The 22,343-nt window shown below is 37.1% G+C and overlaps 1 protein-coding gene and 1 non-coding gene across 2 annotated transcripts in view; both read left to right on the forward strand.

The window, feature by feature from the left end:
• ZNF567 (zinc finger protein 567) overlaps positions 1-22,343 on the forward strand; it is a 159,305-nt gene that overhangs the window by 29,246 nt on the left and 107,716 nt on the right. The gene's annotated exons all lie outside the window — the stretch shown is intronic.
• LOC136141578 (U6 spliceosomal RNA) lies at positions 11,240-11,346 on the forward strand. Its single transcript, XR_010657752.1, has one exon. It is a non-coding gene; the product is annotated as a U6 spliceosomal RNA (small nuclear RNA).

Below are 22,343 nucleotides of genomic sequence, written 5' to 3' on the forward strand. Positions count from 1 at the left end.
TTTATCTCACAGGAAATGTGGGTCTCGAAAATCCCAAATGAAAAATCACTGGAGATTTTGATGTGTGAGAGTCGGAAATCTAAGATAATACCATCTATAGCATTTTTCCTGTGGAAATAGTAAGCTCAACAGCAATTTGAACAGTGTTACTAAAGGCCCTTCTTGAGGGGGATTATTCATAACCAATATTCATAACCATACATGAAGTTATTGTAATAAAATTCAGTAGAAATTTAAATAAACTGTTTTTCCCCCCAATTCAGTAGAACTGTAAACTGTATCTAAGTAAGTAGGAAAATAATTGATAGTTCAAGTATCTGACATTAAAAATGTACAACAGGCCGTCTGGCCTATAGGAAGGGGCACCAACTGCCAGTGGATTGTAAATGGAAACATGCTTGTCATTCCTGGTCTTGCAGATGATTTCAGAGCAGAAAAAGAGCAGTGGGTGATGAAGCAAATCAGACATGATAAAAATTTAGACTTGAAAGGGACATACGATAAAAGATAAAATGCCATGTCTGACTGGACAGAACTTTGAGAAATATAGCCTTAACTAATAGTTATTATTTATGTTTAGAGTTTTTTTTTTCTAGTGTGTAGGCAGGATGAACATATTAGAATAAAATAGCTACGACAAGTAAGATTACAGGACCTATATTCAGAGTTAAGAGAACCTAGAAATTATTTCATTTGAATAAATCTGTGTTTGTAGATGAGTAAAAATATATGCTAACGATGACGACTACCAAAAGAACTGCATTCACAACCAAGGATGCAAGCCTACCTCTTTTTCCTGAGTATGTAGCGAGTTGGAAGCAAAACCCTCCACTAGCAAAAAGATTTTTGACTCACTGAAGGCTAGGATGATGGTTAGCATTTTTTAGCAATAAAGTATTTTAAAATTAAGGTATGTACATTGCTTTTTTAGACAATGCTATTGCACACTTACTGTAGACTACAGGATAGTATAAACATAACTTTTATAGTATAAACATGACATACTGGGAAACCACAAAATGCATGTGACTCACTTTATTGTGATATTTGCTTTACTGCGGTGGTCTGGAACCAAACCCACAATATATATGTGTATTATATATGTATATTAAGGCCACGTTATGACGGACAACGTATAGTTGGGGTTTTTAAGAAATTCAAGTTGGACAATGTCTTAATACTGGTTTTAAACCATTTGTATTTAATGTATATATACTGATATTGTTGGGCTTTAGCTCTAACATTCTTTCCTATGTCTCCCCTCTATTTTTAATTCCTGTTTCCCTTTCTTGCTTTCTTTTTCATTTGAATATATTTTATTATTCCATTTTAATTTATCTATTTAGCTTTTTACTATTTCTTTGTTTATTTTCTTTAGTGGTTCCTCTGGGGATTATAATACACATAATATATATAATTCACAATATACTTTGAGTTAACATTTTAGTACTGCATGTTGAATATGGAAACCTTACCACCATATTTGTCCCTTTTAGCCTCCCCTCTTTATATTATGATTATCATATTTACTATATCTACATCCATTACAAACCTCATCAGAAAGTGTTATACTCCTTGCTTTTTATCACAGTAAATATTTAAATTATTTTTAAAAACCAATAATTTTATTATTTATTCAGCAATTTGCCATTACTGTTGCTCTTATTTCTTCTGAAGTTTCAGGTTTTTCTTTGATATCATTTCCCTTCCATCTAAAGGGCTTCATGGTAGCATTTCTTTTACAGCAAGGCTGCAAGTAACAAATCCTCTTTGTTTCCCTTTACCTAAGAATATCTTTTATTTACCCTTCATTCCTGATAATTTTCACTGGATAAAGTTTGGGGTTGACATGTCTTTCCTTAAAGCACTTAAAAAATGTTGTTCCACTATCCTTTGGCCTTCATACTTTCTCATGGGAATTAAGGGATTGTTCTCCTATATGTAATGCATCAATGTTCTCTGGAAGCTTTTGAGATTTTTTTTCTTTGATTTTCAGCAGTTTGGTTATGATGTGTCTCAGCAAAAGTTTCTTTTAGTTATCCTTTTTGTGGTATGCTATATTTCTTGAATCTGTAATTTTAAGGTATTTTACCAAACTCGGTAGGTTTTCAACCATTGATTCTTTAAATATTTTTTTCTTCATGGCACTCCATTTTGTTGCTGAGCCCATCAAGTAAGTTCTAATTTTCACTTTTTCAGTTCTAAAATTTCCTTTTATACATCTGAAAATTTTATAATAAAAATTTTAAATGTTTAATTTCCTTTTGGTTCTTTTTTTATAGCTTCTGTTTCTCTGCTTTGGTATTCACTCAAGAGTTCACCTTTACTTCTTGGAACATGGTTCTAATTCTAATGTGGATCATGTCAGTATTGGTGTCTTTTTCTTTTCCATTGTGAGTTTTTAAATTGTCCTGTTTGGTTTTATGTGGAGTACATTTTTATTGTTTCCTAGACATTTTGAATAATTTGATTCTCTGAGTCTAGTTTAAATCCTATGAGAAACATAATTTAGGTTTGTTTGTCTTAGCAGGCAGTTTATTTAGATTCAATATGCAAGTTCCAAACTACTTTCTGTCCCCTGGGGTTCCAATGTCAATTCAGTTTTCAAAGCATTTGAAAATCGGCATTCAGTGTGCTTTATCTTTTATGTGCTTTACCCAGTACCCACTCTGAGACCTGGTTGATGGTCCACCTGGTTCAGTTCTCAAGGCCTTTGGTATGCTGCCTAGTGTCAGATCCACACATGTGCACCCTCGAGTTCATATAATACTTTAAGGGATCCCTAACTTGAGTTGCTCCTCTCCCCTATCTCACTAGAACTCTTTAGTTCCCAGAGGCCCCCTTCCTGGATCTAGTTAGAGCAACAGGGCTTTATTTAGCCTTCCCATTCTGCTGTGGCCTTCCCACAGCTAGGTCTTCTTCCAGTGCCAATGAGTGAGAAAATAAAGAGGAAAAAAGCAATGGGATTTCCTCCACCTTCTTCAGAACAGACTTCCACTAGTAAGATAGGATTCCCTTTCCTCAGGGTTTAAGTATTTGCTGGCAGCTACTGCTACCACCACCTACCCAATCCAGGACTGCAGCTTTCAGGACTAGTGTTTGCCTGCAGTGAGACCAGAAAGAAAAGAAAAACAACATGGATTTCTTCCACCTTCTCTGCTCCACAAAAACCCCGTCTCCCACTCTTCCAACTATAGAGAGTTTCTTATGAAGCTCTTTCCATCCAAGTTTGGCTCACAGTTTTGGGATTCAGGTTGTTTCAGTCCAGACCAGCACATCACCAGATCAAACTTCCAACTTCTGGTTTCCTTCTCAGTCTGTCTGCTAACATTTACTTTTCAGTTTTCTCAGCTGCCTCATCCATTCTGTCTATGATTTTAGTTGCGTTCAGTGGGAGAGGCAGGGTGGAACATGCTAACTATCTTAACTGGTACTGCTTCTTTTTTTTTTTCTTTCCTTTTAAATTCTTGAGTTTGGATGCATCTTGCTTAAAGATCTGGAAATAGAGTGCAATCATGTGGTACGATTATGTCAATTTCTGAATGGTGACTGATAGGCAAAACAAAAGTTCTGCCTCTCAAGTCATGATTTCCTCCATGTTTGGTTTCATTTTGTTAATATTTTCCTTAAAATATTTGCATTAATATTCATAAGCTCATCTAGATCTTTTAGAAACTATCTTGATCAGTGTTTAGACTTCTAGTATGAGATTGTAAAATTCTTTTAGAGGGCTTCCGTGGTGGCGCAGTGGTTGAGAGCCCGCCTGCCGTTGCAGGGGACACGGGTTTGTGCCCTGGTCCAGGAGGGTCCCACATGCCGCGGAGCGGCTGGGCCCGTGAGCCATGGCCGCTGGGCCTGCACGTCTGGAGCCTGTGCTCCGTAACGGGAGAGGCCACAACAGTGAGAGGCCCGCGTACCACAAAAAAAAAAAAAAAAAAAAAAAATTCTTTTAGAGATTATCCTTAGTTTTTACCTGATATTTAAGTATTGTTTTGTGTGTGTGTGTGTGTGTGGTACGTGGGCCTCTCACTGTTGTGGCCTCTCCCGTTACGGAGCACAGGCTCCAGACGTGCAGGCTTAGCAGCCATGGCTCACGGGCCCAGCTGCTCCGCGGCATATGGGATCTTCCCGGACCGGAGCACAAACCCATGTCTCCTGCATTGGCAGGCAGACTGTCAACCACTGCGCCACCAGGGAAGCCCTAAGTATTGTTTTAAAGAGAGGTTTTGGACCAGATTTTCATTTTCCTGCTATGTGTATTGGACTATGCAGATTTCTACCTCATCTTGAGTCAATTTTAAAGAAAATACTTTCTGTATATAATATTACTGATATTTTTAAACTCTCCATAAATATATCTGTGCTACCTTATTAGTGCTGTCATATTTCTCACCTTTACATTGATCAAATTTATAAGTCTAGTTTAGATCAGTGTTTTTTCCACAAAAATAAATTAAGGAGGTTTTATTGCTTCTTCCATTGATTTCCAATTTTAACTGTACGAACTGTTTTCTTCTTCTGTAGTTAGGTTAATTTGTTCTTCTTCTGGTTTCTTAGGTTTGATTACATCATCAGTTTTATCAAGTGTCCACTATGTGACAGACACTGTTTCAGAACTAGGATTATAATAGTGTAGTCACGTGGGGCAATGATGTTAATCGTTGAATGATGATGCAAAAAAAGTTCTGGCCCTATGTCTTGATTTCCCACATTTGTTAAAGGGTATTAGTGTTCTTCTAAGATGACTTTGGTCACCTCATACAGGTTTTGTTATGTAGCAACTCATTATCACTCATATCTGAGTGGTATTCTGTTTTAATACTGGTTTTCTCTTTGAATCAAATAAAATATAAATTTCCAAGAGGAGGTTAGAATCACTCCACAGATACTTTCTAATTGTAAGAATAAAAAAGAACCTTTAAAATGGAGAGAGTTGACAGTCGCCACCTTAACCATATGATCAAATTTAGCCTCATGTTATCAATATGTACCTTGATATACAATACAAAATACTTTGCATCATTTATGAAATATTCTTGCAAAATTGTTTGATCCAAACTTAATCTTCTCTCTATACTTAGTTTCCAATGTAAATGGCAGAATTAATTAAATGACAACATTAGGAAACAAGAACAACAATCGAAAATATGGAACATCCTACAGGACAACTGCATGGACTCTAAGAAGAAAAAGTCATGGAAAAAAAAAAAGTGAAGAACTAAACTAGCCTAAAAGAGACATATCAACTAAATGCAATTTCTGAACCTAGAGTTGACTCTAGATAAAAAACGAAAGCAAACAACTGTAAAGTCAATCTTGGGACAGCTGGGAAAACCTGAATGTGTGTCACGTGATATATTTTAGAAGATGTGGTTATAGTATGGTTATGTTGAAAATTATAGGAAGATAAACCAAATATGACAAACTTTTAGCTATTAAACTAGGTGGTGGGTGGCAGGGTGGTAAATACATGTCCATTGTACTTTTCTAACTTTCCTGTTTGTTTGAAAGTTTTCATAATGGCGACTTGGAAGGTTTACTACTGGACGGTTTTCTCTTTGTTATCCTTTTGATAATTTCTAATAAACTGAATTGTGAGAGGAGAGTGTAGATTATGGGGTATCTGTTATTAGGAATTTATTAACAGAAAACTGCTTCATACCCTTTTCTACTTAAGCAACTAGCTATATTCCCAATATATATTTACAGCCACTAGTTCCAGAGTATTTATTCCAGCATTAGTTTCCTGATGCAGCTCAGCAGGAATGAAATTGTCTCACATGTTCTCTGTATTTTACTGGACTTTATTCAAAATCAGTCATCTGAGGTTGAATAGGAGAATGGGGGTGATTGGAGGCTCTTCTAAGTTCATTACCAACATAGTGTCTTTCTCTAACAATTTGCTAATGATAATGCTATTAATTATCATCAGAACAACAGTAGTTAATATATTTGTCAAATAGTCTTATAAGGGTTTACACGTATTAATCCTCCCAAAAACACAGGTATTGTCTTCACCATTTTACAAATGAGGCACAGAAGTAATATATTGGTATATTGCTGAATATCTTGAAGATGATGATAGGTATGTGATGTGACCAAAGGCTTTCTTTCAGTTCCACAACTGATAGATTAAGAGATTCTCCTCTAGTATAAGTTTGCTGGTATCCAACAGGAATTGAGTGGTTTTGATCTCAGGTGGCCTCAGCCTGCAGCAGCTTGAAGCAGGATCTCAGTTCCCCAGCCAGAGATTGAAGTCAGGCCGTGGCAGTGAGAGCACTGAATCCTAGCCACTAGACCATGAGGACCAGTGGCCAGTGACAAGGCCCTGGCTTGTCTGCTTTGTAGAAATGAATTTCAACAAAGAGACAGAAAGTAGTGAAACAAGTAAAGTATTTATTCGGGGGGGAAAAAAAAGTACATGTGAATAGACACACAGGAGGCCTCAGAAAGGGAGCTGCGCCTTCATGGTAGTTTAAATCACTTAGGTGGGGCATCTCTTTCGGGTTTCCTCTGGCCAATCATCTTACTTTGCCAGGTTCTGAGTCCGTATTTGGTATAATTCAGGGTCCTCCCCTGAGATGCACATGCAACTCTTAGCCAAGATGGATTACAGCCCAGAGGTCTATGGATAGGTTGACATCACCTACTATGGGGTGGCGCCCCCCCCCCTTTTTGGCCTCCACAGAGGCCAAATGTGCACATGTAGTCAGGAAGGTCTTCTTGACCTCAGAATGGAAATATGTGGTCTCTTTATCTTTTATTTGGACAGGACTCAGCTCCTCTTCACTTCTGCCATTATCTCTATCTTGGAGTATCTACTCCACAGGGGACAGACTCCAGCTGCTCAGCCTGGGGCCCGTCTATCTCCTGCCTCAGGTTTGGAAGTATTTTATATATTCATTAGATTAAGATACCTGGCAAGAAATCTCTTACGCTAAATAAGTTGTAAGAATGACCAAAAAAAAAGGTTTCCTAAACATTTCCCCTAGTGTTAATATTCTATAAAGAGTTGAGTCAAAGAAAAAGTACGTTTAAATTAACACTATAAGGTTATGAATTCTCAGGTGTTCATAGAGACATGAATATTGGGCCTTCATACGTTTCTTACATTTTTAGAGTCTTTTGCCATTATTAATTCTCTGGTGTTCAGTAAAGCATGAACAAAATCTAAAAGCATTCCCACATTCCTCACATTCAGGGTTTCTACTTAATGTACATTCACTGATGTTCATTCTATCTAAAGGCCTTCCCACATCATCGTGCACATTCATAGGTTTGGTTTCTCACCATTATGAATTATCTAATGATCTGTAAGGATTAAATGAAGTTCAAAGGCCCTTCCATAAATCTTAAATTCACACAGTTTCTCCTTAGTGTGCATTTTTTGATGTTGAATAAGTGTTGAACTCCATCTATAGGCCTTCCCACATTCCCTGCGTTCATAGGGTTTCTCACCAATATGAATTCTTTAATGTTGAATCAGATGTGTCCTCTGCCTAAAGGCCTTCCTACATTCTTGACATTCATAGGTTTCTCATTAGTATGAATACTCTGATGACCTATAAGGTGTGAATGAAGTCTAAAGGTTTTCCCACATTCCTTACATTCATAAGATGTCTCATCTGTATGAATTTTTTTACGTTGACCAAGTTGTGCACGTAATCCAAAGGATTTTTCGCATTCCTTACATTCATAGGGTTTTTCATCAGTATGAATTTTCTGGTGTACTCTAAAGTATCTGGAAGAACTGAAAGTCTTCCCACAGGGCTGACAGTCATAGGGTTTCTCCCCAGAATGGATATTCTTGTGTACTTTAAGGTTTTTGCCAAAACAACAGCTTTCCCACATTCTTTACATGTATAGGGTTTCACGCCACTATGAACTTTTAGAGTTGTTGACATATTCTAAATGCCTTCCCACATTCCTTACGTTCTTAGGGTTTCTCCCCTGAGTGAATATTTTGGTGTACTCCAAGGTCTCTGCCAAAAAACTAAAAGCCTTCCCACATACAAGACCTTTACAGGGTTTCACTCCATTATGAATTTTCAAATGTCAAGTTGGTTGTTCACGAATTCTAAAGGCCTGCGCACATCCCTTACATGCATAAGCCTTCTCAGCAGTATGAATTCTCTCATGTTTGATTAGATCTGAGCCATAATTAAAAGTCTTCCCACATTCTTTACATTCATAAATGTTTACTAGGAATTCTGTGATATAGGGTAAGAGATGTATCTTTTCTGTGAATAGATATATTTTCATAGATGATTTTCATTTGGCTAAAATATTCTTTTTGAGGTTCTTGTTGTTTCTTAATCTTGACTTTGTTCTGCCAGCTATTTTGGATAATGGAACCCTCAAGGTCAAGCATTTCACTTCTTTATCTTACATTTAGATAAATTTATTTCAAAAATGTTTTTGAAATAAATAAAGTCTTTGTATCATACCTGGTCTCCAAACGTGGAAAAATAAAGCAAGAAAACTAACAAATGTTGTTTTCCTGTACTGGGGTACAGGAGGGGGGCACAGGGGGGCAGCAGAGATAAGTGATAAACTGAAAATACATTAGCAATGAATTTCGATGGTTATTATGCAGTTTGAAGAAGGCAAAAAGTTTAGAGAATAATGAAAGCATATGTAGTGAGATCTGTAACAATGAAAATAGATTAAATCATTGATTCTAAAATGTAAGTGTTCAATTAGAATCACCTCAGCAGCCTGTTGCAAGTATTAATTTCAGAGACCAACCCAGACCAAGTGAATCAGAATCTATAAGGGTAGGTCTTAGGCATCTATACTTTTAACCACTCCATCAGATGTATCAGAGGCAGATCAATGTTTGACATTCTCTGTTTTCTGTTTGTTTGTTTTGGTTTTCTTGGCCATGCTGTGTGACTTATGGGATCTCAGTTCCCCTGACCAGGGATTGAACACAGGCCACGGCAGTGAAGGCCCAGAATCCTAACCACTAGGCCACCAGGGAATTCCCTGACATTCTCTACTTACAGATTTTTTTCCAGTGGTTTCTCACTGCACTTAGAACATTATATGACCAGTTAAAGATGGAAAACAAGGCCGTTCTTATAAGAACTCATCTCAACCACTGCCCTTTTAACCTACCTTAAAAATCCCTTGAAGGCACTAAATCTGACACATTATTTCCCATCTTTTGGAACTTCGCATTATGTTGTTTCATCCCCATGAATTCCCCTGACACAGCTCTTTATGGGCCTGACTCCTCATTCTTCAGGCCCCAGATTAAAAGTCGTTTCTTCAGAGAGGCTGTATGATCAGAACCTACCAATTCCATGTTCATTATTCTCTATTCTAATATCTTGTGTTTTGATCTACTTTCACTGTTTTCAATTACATATTCTTTAATTTCTCATTTCTTAATTTATTTCCAGGTATTTCTATAGCCCTAAAACTCATGATGTGTAGATCTAATTCTACTTTATTTACTATTAAGAAACAAGAGCTAGGATACAGTAGTTTTAAAATAATTAATTTTAGAATAACGGAACCACTGAATTTAAGAAAGAAAAATAAGAATAAAGGTAAATAATACAAAGATAAGTCATTGGGAAAGATATTTTGATGCCTATCAAAATACACTTTACCATAATTACACAATAGTTACTGTATATGACTCATTGCCTATAATCTCTCACATCTTCCATATACTTGTCTCACACTTTTCCTACAGTGATCAAATATATGTTTTCCTTCATCACTTTCCTTTCTGATGGGTGGAAATGAATTTGATCCAAACAAGCTCAGTTAAATGCACAAACAGAAAAGGTGACTGCATTTTTCTATCATCTTTACCCTTAAATATACAGTTATCTCACCACAGTCGACCATTCTGCCAGTGGCTACTCTTCTTTGTCCCCCATTTCAGTAAGGCAATAGGATGTTTAACTTACGATTCATTTTTAGTATTACACATCTATCCAAAGGTGATTACTAATCTCTCTTGTTCATTGAAGCTTTCTGTCAGGTCCTCCAATCTATTCCTTCATTGTCAAGGCTAACCAGTAGCATACTTCCCAGCAAAGTATCTCAATGATTATTCAGGTGTTATAATAGGTAATATATTATAGTAGGTATATCCAAAATTGGATACTGTGCTAAGATCAAAGTGTTGACAAGGCTGTCTTCCTTCTGGAAGCTGTAGGGGAGAATCTATTTCCGTGCCTTTTCTAGCTTTTAGTGCCTGCCTTCATTTCCTGGCTCATGGCCCCTTCCAATGTCTTCAAAGCCAGAGCATAGCATCTTCAAATCTCCTTCTATGACTCTCCTGCTTCCCTCTTTCTTTTATAGGAACCCTTTGATTACACTGGGCCCACCAGAGTAATAATCTAGGATAATTTCCCCATCTCAGGGTCCTTAATTTAGTCGTACCTGCAGAGTCTCTTTTGCATGTAAGTTAACATATTCACAGGTTCTGGGGATTAGGACATGGACATTTTGGGGACATTAGTGTGTCCAGTTGGATTTATTTGAAATGAAGGGATGGTCAATACTAGATAATCTGTTAATATGACTGGTTGTAATATTAGATCTAATGGGGAAATTCACATAATTCTCTCCTTAGAAGCTCAAAAAGCATGTGATAATTCAAAACCCAATCTTGTTTTTTAAAGTTCCGTAAAATAGGAATTGATATATAGATATATTACAGCTGAAAAGCCAGGGACTTAAGGAGGAAACACTGGAGGCATTCCTGCTACATTCAGAAAAAAACAAAGGTACTCACCATCAACCCTACTATTCACTGACACAGAAGGAAATTAGCTATGTAAAATTTGGGGAAAAGGGCTAAAAAACTAACAATGTACAGATATGATTGTATCTCTGGGAAACTCAAGAAAATCAAGTAAAAATCTGCCACAAACAACCAGAGAATTCAGTTTGGTAGTGGGATATAAAATTAATATACTGAAACTACTAGTCTTCATATATAAAAATAATAGTTTCATATTAGAATTAGGGAATATATTTTTAAAGCAAAAAACTTAAGGTGAAATTAGCAAAATTTATGAAGGACACAGTAAACACTCCTAAATGACAAATGCATTTTAACCTTGGGAAACATCTTATTCTTCGATGAGAACATTCAACAGCATAAAAAGAAATCGATAATTCTCTTAATTTAGTACAAACTTCATGTGATCCCGCATAAAAAAGCCAGCATGTTTTTTCTCTCAAGAACTAGACAGGTTAAATTTAAAGTTCAGTGCTGGCTTCGGCAGCACATATAATAAAATTGGAATGATACAGAGAAGATTAGCATGGCCCCTGCACAAGGATGACACACAAATTCGTGAAGCATTCCATATTTTTTTTAAATTTAAAGTTCATATGGAGGGACTTCCCTGGTGGTGTAGTGGTTAAGAATCCACCTGCCAATGCAGAGGACATGGGTTCGAGCCCTGGTCTGGGAAGATCCCACATGCCACGGAGCAACTAAGCCCATGCGCTACAACTACTGACCCTGTGCTCAGAGCCCATGAGCCACAACTACTGAGCCCACATGCCACAACTACTGAAACTCGTGTACCCTAGAGCCCACGCACCACAACTACTGAAGCCCACGCCCTCTAGGGCCCACGTGCCACAACTACTGAGCCCACATACTGCAATTACTGAAGCCCATGTGCCTAGAGCCCACGCTCCACAACAAGTGAAGCCACCACAATGAGAAGCCCGCGTACCACAACGAAGAGTAGCTCCCACTCACCACAACTAGAGAAAGCCTGTGTACAGCGACGAAGACCCAATGCAGCCAAAAATGAAATAAAATAAAAAATAAAGTTCATTTGGAAAAGTAAGGAAGAATAACATGAAAATGTTTGAAAAAGAACAACAGTGGAAGAATAATCATACCAGATGTTGTTTGTGTTATGTTAAAGACTGAATAATGAAAACATTGTAGTACTGGTGAATAATTATACAGGCAATATGAATGGAACAGAATACAAAGTTCAGAAACATTGCAGATATTTTACGAAGTGTAGTGTATATTAAAGTGAACTTCAACTCAGTAGGACAAAGAGATTTTTACATATATGGTAAACTGAAACTATTTTACATACACACATAAACAAACAAAAAAAACAGTTATTACCTAAGGAAACCACAAGGCAAAACACAAAACAGCACTGCTACAAAAGGTGAGAGTGACTCACCAGTGGTGTTCCAAGCTCAACATTTGTCAGAATAAGAAGTAGGAAGGAAGACATAATAAACAACTGGTGTTTATTTGATGGGGGAAGGGTACTAAGCCAAAAGCAGCAAATAGACTGAACCTGCACAGCATGTCTACATGACTACAACTGTTTGCCTTCAGAAGAAAGCAATAGGTGCGGGAACTTGGACATGATTCATAGGCCAGTTGCTGGTAATGCCCAAGAAGGAAAGGAAAGCACCCACATCCACAGTACTAACCAGTAAGGTAACCTGATACCCCATAACACGAAAATATATCTCCCCTTTATCTCTTTCTCTCTTTTTTTTTTTTTTTTTTTGGCTACATTGGGTCTTCGTTGCTGCACCTGGGCTTTCTCTAATTGTGGCGAGCTGGGGCTACTCTTCATTGCAGTGCACGGGCTTCTCACTGCAGTGGCTTCTCATTGCAGAGCACGGGCTCTAGGCACATGGGCTTCAGTAGTTGCAGCACACAGGCTCAGTAGTTGTGGCACATGGGCCCTAGAGGGCACAGGCTTCAGTAGTTGCGGGGCACGGGTTCAGTAGTTGTGACGCATGGGCTCTAGGGTGCATGGGCTTCAGGAATTGTGGCTCGTGGGCTCTAGAGCACAGGCTCAGGTGTTGTGGTACACGGGCTTAGTCGCTGCACAACATGTGGGATCTTCTCAGACCAGGGATTGAACCTGTGTCCCCTGCATTGGCAGGCGGATTTTAACTACTGCACCACCAGGGAAGCCCTCTCCCCTTTATCTCACAAAAGCAGGTCAGCTGCAAATCCATTTTTCCACTCAAGCTGACTACAAAGAAATCAAGCTGAATGAATGGAAGACTGCCTCCAAAAAATGGTTAGAGAACAAAGAAAACCAGAATTTTAGAATAAGTTTAAATAGCATCCTCAATAGATATAAGGAACTAAGAAATCTAGAAAGTGGAATCACTTAGACTATACAAAATTTTAATTTGTACTCATTGAATTAAAAGTTCAGTAGTTGGCTTGAATAGCAATAAGTACATAGTGAAAAAGTAAATCAGGACACAAAAAATAGAGAAACGAGCACCAGAATGCAGCAGAAAGGAATGTAGATATAGAATGTGTATATAAACTTGACATTCAGCAATTTAAAAATTTTTGGAGTGATCGGTCACATATCTATTTGAAGATCATATTCACTATGACCCTTTACTCAGAAAAACGTACACATCTACATATACTCATGTGCTGTTATGGGCAATAGCAGGGACTTACTTAACCTCCAGCAGGACTTACTTAACCTCCAAAATTCACAAATGGACCACACCTCCTGAATGACAATAGCCATCTAACAGAATGTCCAGGAGACAAGAACAGAGAGAATTGTGGGGAGGTCATGTTCTTCACAGGAAGATGGAGATTTCCAAAAATAAAGATGGTTAAGAATGCTCAGATTAAATTAGAACCATCGTGTGGTTAGCAGGAAAACATCTATATCCCCAGTTTTGAGTTGCATATTTCTTCACATTTTAACATCTCTGAAATTGAGTTTAACAAACTATGTAGCCTAGTTTAATTAGTAGTGATTTTTTAGTGATAAATAAAATAAGTGGAATTACAACCCATGGCTTCTTAAATTCAATCACATGCATTAAATAAAAATACAAAAAATAAATAATACCGAGAAAGTTCTTAGAAAAAATTCAGAACCTGAATGATTAACATAAAAATTCTGAATGTTTCAAAGAGAGAAAAAACTGTGTACTTACAAAAGAACAAGAATCATATTAATATCAGACTTTAATCAGTGACAAATATTTCAGGAAAACTGTCTAAATATTTAAATTAAAAGGAAAATAATTTTGTATTTAGAATGCCATACTCTGCAAAACAGAGAAGGAGAGTCTAAGCAGAACAAAGAAATCTCTGTGCTGACAGCAAATGAATATCCAACTTCCAATCAAGAATTATAGACATTTGAAGAAGCAGAAAAACATCAGTTCATAGAAACAGATGCAGAAATGACAGAGACAATAAAAACAGCAAGGATGTTAAAAACAGTTATTATAAATAAGATCCAATGCACAGGAAAATATGGACATGATAAGGAGAGAAATTTAAGATAAAAAAAAAAGTGGCCTGTCTGGAGGTGAAACTATAACGTCTGAAATGATATTATATGAAATTAACAGCAGGTTAGACATTAGAAAAAGTCTAGTGAACTTACACACATAGCAAAAGAAAGTATCTAGAAAAAAGCTCAGAGGGAAAACAAACAAAATCTGGGGGGAAAAAACCAAAACACAGCAATAATGACCTGTGGGATAATACTAAGAGGTCCAACATATGTATAATTGTAGTTCTAAACTACAAGAAGCAAAACCAGATACAACTGAAAAAGAAATAAAGAAATCTATAATTACAGTTGGAGATTTCCACACTTCTCTTTCATTGATAGGACAAGTAGACACAAAATAAAAATAAAGACTTGACCAACTGTTTGTATCAATCAACTTTACATTTATAGAACACTTCATTCAACAACAGCAGAATACATATTCTTTTCAACTGCATATAAAATATTCATCATAATAGACCATATTTGGGGCCATAAAATAAGTCCCTATAAGTTTGAAAGGCTTGAAATATATGATATGACCACAATAGAATTAAGCTAGAAATCAAAAGTAAAGATACTTGGAAAATCTGCAAAATAATTAATATTTAAACAGCATATTTCTAAAGAATCCATAAGTCAAGAAGAAATCATGTGGAAAATGTAAAACTTTTAACCTGGTGATAAAGAAAATATACTGAAATTTGTGAGAGGAAGCTGAATAAAACTACGCAGAGAGGAGGGAAATTTCTAGCTCCAAATACTTGTATTACAAAAGAAAAAAGTTATCAAAATCAATGATCTAAGAAACTATTAAAATGTGTAAATTAAACCCAAAGCAAACAAAATAATAAAGAATGGAAATCAATGACAGAGAAAAAGAAAGATATAGAGAAAATCAATTAAAATTTAATAGGTTCTGTGAAAAGATCAATAAAATTGACAAACTTATACCAGAGGTGATCAAGAGAAAAGAGAGAACACACACGTTATCAATACCAGAAATTAAAATTGTGGACATCAAAATCTCAAATAAACAACCTAACCTTACACCTAAGGAACTAGAAAAATAACAAACAAAATGAAAATTTAGTAGAAGGAAAGAAATCATAAAGATCAGACCAGAAATAAAATAGACACTAAAAAAAAATAGAAAAGATCAATGAAACTAAGAGCTGGTTCTTTGAAAATGTAAGCAAAATTCATAAACCTTTAACCAGACTCATCAAGGAAAAAAGAGAGAACCCAAATTAATGAAATCAGAAATAAAAAAGAAGTTAAAACTGACAACACAAAAATATAAAAAGGATCATAAGAGATTACTACAAACAAATATGCAATAAAATGGACAACCTAGAAAAAAATGGGCAAATTCCTAGAAATGAACACTCTCCCAGGACTGAACCAGGAAGAAACAGAAAATATGAACAGACCAATTGTCAGTACTGAAATTGAATCAGTTATTTTTAAAAGCTCCCAACAAACAAAAGTCCAGAACCAGACGGCTTCAGAGGTAAATTCTAACAAACTTTTAGAGAACAACTAACACCAATCCTTCACAAATTATTCCCAAAAAATTGCAGAGGAAGAAATGCCCCAGACTCCAGGGCCGTCAAGCACGCACGCACAGCCAGGTGCAGCCTATTGAGCGAGGACGCCAGAGCCTGACCCAGAGCTTCAAAAGCCCAGGAGGAAGCTGGGAGCTTCAGACCTACGTGTGTTGAGCACCCTACTTTTGTTCTGGGTAGGAATGCTGATGTCCACCATGGGTGTGACCTGGAACGATGTCTGGCGGGGGCAGGGGGGCGTGGTGGATTTTGTGTTTTGTCCCTGGGGAAGCCCAAGCACCTGGAGCCGGGCCTGGCACGTAGCAGGTGTGACGTGTGTTTGTGTGTAGGTGTATGTCCCGAATTGGGGTGGCCCTCTGTACCTGACCTGATGCTGGTCACCTCGAGCTACTCTGCAGCCGGTAGTGGAAGTGGGTGGAGTCGTGTTGCCGTGTGGTGTTTCCTCTGGTGTATCTATTTTTGGATTAAGTGTGAGTCGTGTTTGAGCTTGTAAGTGACTGGAGGAGACATTAACAGGAAGTGGTTTGTGAGTGTGATCTTTCTGTGTAGAATTACTTATATGAGGTAGAGAATGATGTGATGCCTTAGGATTTTGGTTTTGTTGAGTGGATGAGATAGTAGGTAACTGAATGTGTCTGTTTTTATAGATGTGTTAGTATTTATATGATGGTTACAGAAGGGATGTGGTTCTCTTGCATATGTTCTATGGTGGCAGACTGCTGAGCGACTCATAAACCGTGCCTGACTGTGACTAGCTGGATATCTGATACCTGCTTTTATTTGAGCCTACAGAATTGTGCTGGCAGTTAGGTAAGTGAAATAATTATATGTGTAAGAATTGAAAAGGAGATTTAGACTATCATAATTTCCAGATATCATTGTATATCTGGAAACTCCATGTCAACTAATAACAATATATTGAATTGAGTAAGACTCCACGCATTGCTTGCAAACAAAATATTTTATTAACTACTACTTTAAACACTTCTGTGTGTTTTTTCATGCTCCTAAATGAAGTCTTGGCAGATTTGATAGCTTCTTCAGTCACTTACATCTTACAGATGATAAAACTGAGGTCACTCTCAATAAGTATAATCATTTTTGCTAATTAAAATATTCTCTGGAAAAATCATTACTTCAAACTTCATTTACAGCAAAAACTTTCCACCTCCTGCAACTTGGAATTTCTTCTCTAATATCCCAGTCTGTAATTTGACTACTTTACTTTATCCCTCTCTGTACGTGGTCTCTGGCTCTTCTGGGATTGAACCAGGGGACAAGAGAAATAAGGAGCAAGAAAAATATCACTTGATTGGTATTGCAGTAATCTAACTAAGGTTATGTCTTGCCTTGGTGGCATTCAAAGCTGACTTTTAAAAATCTCTTTATTTTACAATATTTTAATTATGAAAAACTTCAAACATACCACCAACTTGAGGGAGTTTTACACTGAATATTTATATACTCACCACCTAGATACTATCCTTAACATTTTATTATAATAGCTTTGTCATGTATCTATCCATCTCTCTATACATCCAGTAATCCATCTAATTATTATATGCACTTCAAAGTAAATTGCAGACATCAGTACACTACCTCCTAAATACTTCAGGAAGCATATTAATAAGAGTTCAATCTTTGTTTGCCTTTCTGTTTTGATGTACATACAGGAAAAAATGCAGAAATTTTGAGTGTACTTTCTTGGTTTTGACCAATGTGTATATGTAATCCAAACCCTTATCAAGATAGAGAACTTTACAATCACCCGAAGAAGTGCCTTTATGCTTCATGGTGTCAAAACTCACAACCAACCATCCAGAGGCAAATATTGTTCTTTTTGGGGGTAGGGAGCTGCAGGTTAACTTTGCCTCTTTCAGAATATCATATAAATGAAATCTTACAAAATATACTTGTTTGTGTAAGTGTTCTTTCAATGAGAATGTTTTTGAGATTTTGTATATATATTATATATAACGTATATATAGTATTGTTGGGTCTATCAGTAATTCATTCCTTTTTATTGCTAAGCAGTGTTTTATTGTATGAATAATGTATGGTTTATCAGTTCTTACAGAGATGTACACTTGGGTTGTTTTGGCTAAAATCTTTTAATAACATTCTTTTACAAGTCTTTCTGTGATTATAGTTTTCATCCTCTTGAGTAAATAGCCAGGAGTGGAATTGTTGAGTCATAGGGTGGGTGTATGTTTAGTTTTATAAGAAACTTTCCAGATGTTTCTCCATTTTCAAGCCCCACCAACAATGTCTGAGAGTTCCAGTTGTTCCACAAAATCCAGGTTTAGGAGTTATTAGCCTTTTTCACTTTAACCATTCTGGTGAGTGTGCAGTGGTATCTTAGTGGTTTTAATTTGCATTTCCCTGATAATTAATGGTGTTGAGTTCTCTTACATAAGATTTTTGGCTATTTGTATATTTTTATAAAATGTCCAAAAATTATTGATTTGCAGAGTTCTGTATGTATCCTGGATACCAGTCCTTTGTCAGATATATGTTTTATGAATATTTTCTCCTACTCTGTTCCTTGCCTGTTTGTTTTTGTAAAGATGTCTTTTGGTGAGAAGTTTTTAATTTTGATGAACTCTGAATTTATCACTTTAACCTTTAATGGTTTTTGTCTTCTGTGACCTAAGAAACATTTGCCTGTCCCTAAATCACAAAATCTTATGTTTTCCAATAATCACTCTTTTGTTTTAGCTTTTATATTTAGGTGTATGACCAAACTATTATTATTATTATTTATTATTATTATTATTTGGTATGATGGTTAGATAGGGTAAGTAATCATGTCCTCTGCAAAAAGATAGTTTTACTTCTTTCTGATCTATATGCCTTTTAAAAAACAAATAACTCAATCGAAAAATGAGCAGAAGACATTAAGAGACTTTTCTCCAAAGAAGACATACAGATGACCAGTAGGCACATGAAAAGATGCTCAGCATCGCTTATTATTAGAGAAATGCAAATCAAAACCACACCGAGACATCACCCCACACCTGTCAGAATGGCCATCATTAAAAAGTCTACAAATAACAAATGTTGGAGAAGATGTGCAGAAAAGGGAACCCTCGTACACTGTTGGTGGGAATGTAAGTTGGTACAGCCACTATGGAAAACAGTATGAAGGTTCCTCAGAAAACTAAAAATAGAATTACCATATGATCCAGCAATCCCACTCCTGAGAATATACCTGGACAAAACTATAATTCAGAAAGATACATGCACCCCTATGTTCATAGCAGCACTGTTCACAATAGCCAAAACATGGAAACAACATAAATGTCCATTGACAGATGAATGGATAAAGAAGATGTGGTACATATATACAATGGAATACTACTCAGCCATAAAAAAGAACGAAATAATGCCGTTTGCAGCAATAGGGATGCAACTAGAGATTATCATACTAAGTGAAATAAGTCAGAAAGAGAAAGACAAATACCATATATCATCACTTATATGTGGAATCTAAAATATGGCACAAGTGAACTTATCTATGAAACAGAAACAGACTCATAGACATAGAGAATAGACTTGTGGTTGCCAAGCAGGGAGGGAGAGAGAGGGAGGACTGAGAGTTTGGGGTTAGTAGCTCCAAACTATTACGTTTAGAATGGATAAATAACAAGGTCCTAATGTATAGCACAGGGAACTATATTCAATAACCTGTGATAAACCATAATAGAAAGGAATATTTAAAAAAAGAATGCATATATGTATATAACTGAGTCACTTTGCTGTACAGCAGAGATTGGGCACAACATTGTAAAGCAACTATACTTCAATTTTTTAAAAAATTTTTAAAAAGAACATAAGGACACAAATGTGATATGGTGAGACCATCTATTAAGTATGCACTTGAAGTCCCAGAAAGAGGACTGAGACAATAGGACAGATGTAATATCTGAAAAGAGAGTAGCTGTTAATTTTCCAAAACTGATTTTTTTTAGAAAATCAAGAAGCCCTACAAATCCCAAACAGGAAAAATCACATATATGCCAAAAAACAAAACAAAATCTAAAAACACTGAGAGAAGAAAGGCTATATTGCTTTCAAAGAAACAAACATAACATAATGGAAGTCAGAAGTAAGGTAACAGAAGTGCTAACCAAAAATAACTGCCTTCCTAGAATTCAAAATCCAGTGAAAATCCTTCAGAAATTAAGATGAAACAATGGTATTTTCATATAAAAGTATTGAGAGAATTTGTCACCAGTGGACCAACACTAAAGGAGACTCTAAAGGATGTTTTTTTTAAAAAAGATTTTTTTATGTGGTCCAGTTTTTAAACTCTTTTTATTGAATTTGTTACAATATTGCTTCTGTTTTATGCTTTGGGTTTTTGGCCATGAGGCATGTGGGATCTTAACTCCCCAACCAGGGATTGAACCCACACCCCCTGCATTGGAAGGCAAAGTCTTAATAACTGGGCCACCAGGGAAGTCCCAGTGTTTTTTAATAGACAGAAGAAAAACAATCTCAGATGGCAGCTTGGAGATGCAGGAAGTAATAAGTAGCAACATCAGTGTGTAAAATGGTGTTGAAATTCCAAAATCCATAAACAGCAGTCAGACATATTGGGTCAAATAAGGTGACACCTGCTCCAATAAAAAAAAAAGTAAATGCCATGAATAACTTGTGGTAGGGAAATTTTTCATAAACAAGACAATAAAAGCACAAAACATAAATAGTTGAAAATGCCATTACATCAAAATTAAGAAATTTTATCAAAAGACTTCATAAAAAAAAAAAGTCATAAACTAGGAAAAATAATTACAACATATCATATAGGGAACAAATGACTAGTATCCAGAATATATTAAAGCTCCTATGAATCAATAACACAAGGAGCTATACCTGAGGAGTGCAGATGTTGGTTAAAAACCTGTGAGTGACTTTTCAGGCCTGACTATAGGCTGTTAAAATGGCTTTATGTGTCACCAAAAAAAAAAAAATGGCTTTATGTGGCAGGCCTACAGGGGTAAGCTGCCCTCCCCATACCAGACTTGGTACACTGCCAGTGCACTGCAGTTTCTGAAGGGAGTTGCAGTGAAGGACTCAGGCCCCGCTGGACAGTTATGTTCTTCACATATTTGCATTCCTACCCTTGGTGACTTCTTTCCCAAGTCTCTGTATCTGAGACCTTGAGCAGAGGTCTTCTTCAGATATCTCTGCTGATAATTCCTTGTTAGGAGAAAGCTTGAAAATACTTTTCCCCACTCTGACTCAGTACCCAGTACTTTCCCATTCCTAGGGGGATCCAAGGGGGATCCCTTGTCCGCTCTCTGATCCCAAGGTCCATAAAAGTGCCAGAGGCTTTTGTTCAGGACTCCCTCAACAGTGAGAAGATTCCCACATCTGCACTGATCCACCTGACCCTCAACTGGTGCAACTGATCTCTTCCTGGATCCTAGAAAAGACAGCCCATAGAAATTCAGACACCTTCCTAGGCTGGGCTTATTCTCATGGACTGCCACAAGTCATCATAAGATGCCAAAACCACATGGAAAAGCTGTCCTGCCTGCCAGACCCTGCCCAAGACTAAGAACACTGCCCAGGGATAGATTTCACAGCCAGTGGGCCAGGATATTCCTGGCAGAGAAACCAAATTGGGCCTCTTCCTATCCAGAGTCTTGCTGGATCCTGACTGCAATTGACACTCTCTGGGTTTGGCCTAGCCATCTACGTGAATTCCACTGACTCAGACCACATAACCCAGGCCCTACAAGACCACATTTGCTTCTTTGGATTTCCTGAACATATTGCTTCTGATGGCGGCCCCTGATTTGTGGCCCAAGGCACACATCAGTGTGCCCAATCACAGGGTGTATGGACTCTCCATGCTCCATATCACCCCCAAGCTGAAGGGATGATTGAGCATTTAAAGGACAATTAAAGGACAGGATTAGGGACTTCCCTGGTGGCACAGTGGTTAAGAATCCGCCGGCCAATGCAGGGGACACATGTTCGATCCCTGGTCCAGGAAGATCCCACATGCCGCGGAGCAACTAAGCCTGTGTGCCACAAATACAGAGCCTGCGAGCCACAACTGCTCAGCCCGCATGCTGCAACTACTGAAGCCCACGCGCCTACAGCCCATGCTCTGCAACAGGAGAAACCACAGCAATAAGGCACTGCAATGAAGAGTAGCCCATACCCACCACAACTAGAGAAAGCTCGCACACAGCAACTAAGACCCAGTGCAGCCAAAAATCAATCAATCAATAAATAAAAAATTTTAATAAATAAATAGATAAAGTATACAATTTAAAAAAAAAGAAAAAGGACAGTATTAAGTGGCTGATGGGAGGAGACAAGATAACCCCAACATGGACTACACATCTCAGGTAAGCAGTCTGGGGTCTCAATGCAGCAATTTCCCCGTAAGGACACTTCTCACTTGTGCCATATGTTTGGTCAGAATGTTGTTACTGAACAACATTCTGCATTTTGGGGA

This window comes from Phocoena phocoena, chromosome 20 (genome assembly GCF_963924675.1).
Source record: "Phocoena phocoena chromosome 20, mPhoPho1.1, whole genome shotgun sequence".
Taxonomy (NCBI): Eukaryota; Metazoa; Chordata; class Mammalia; order Artiodactyla; family Phocoenidae; genus Phocoena; species Phocoena phocoena.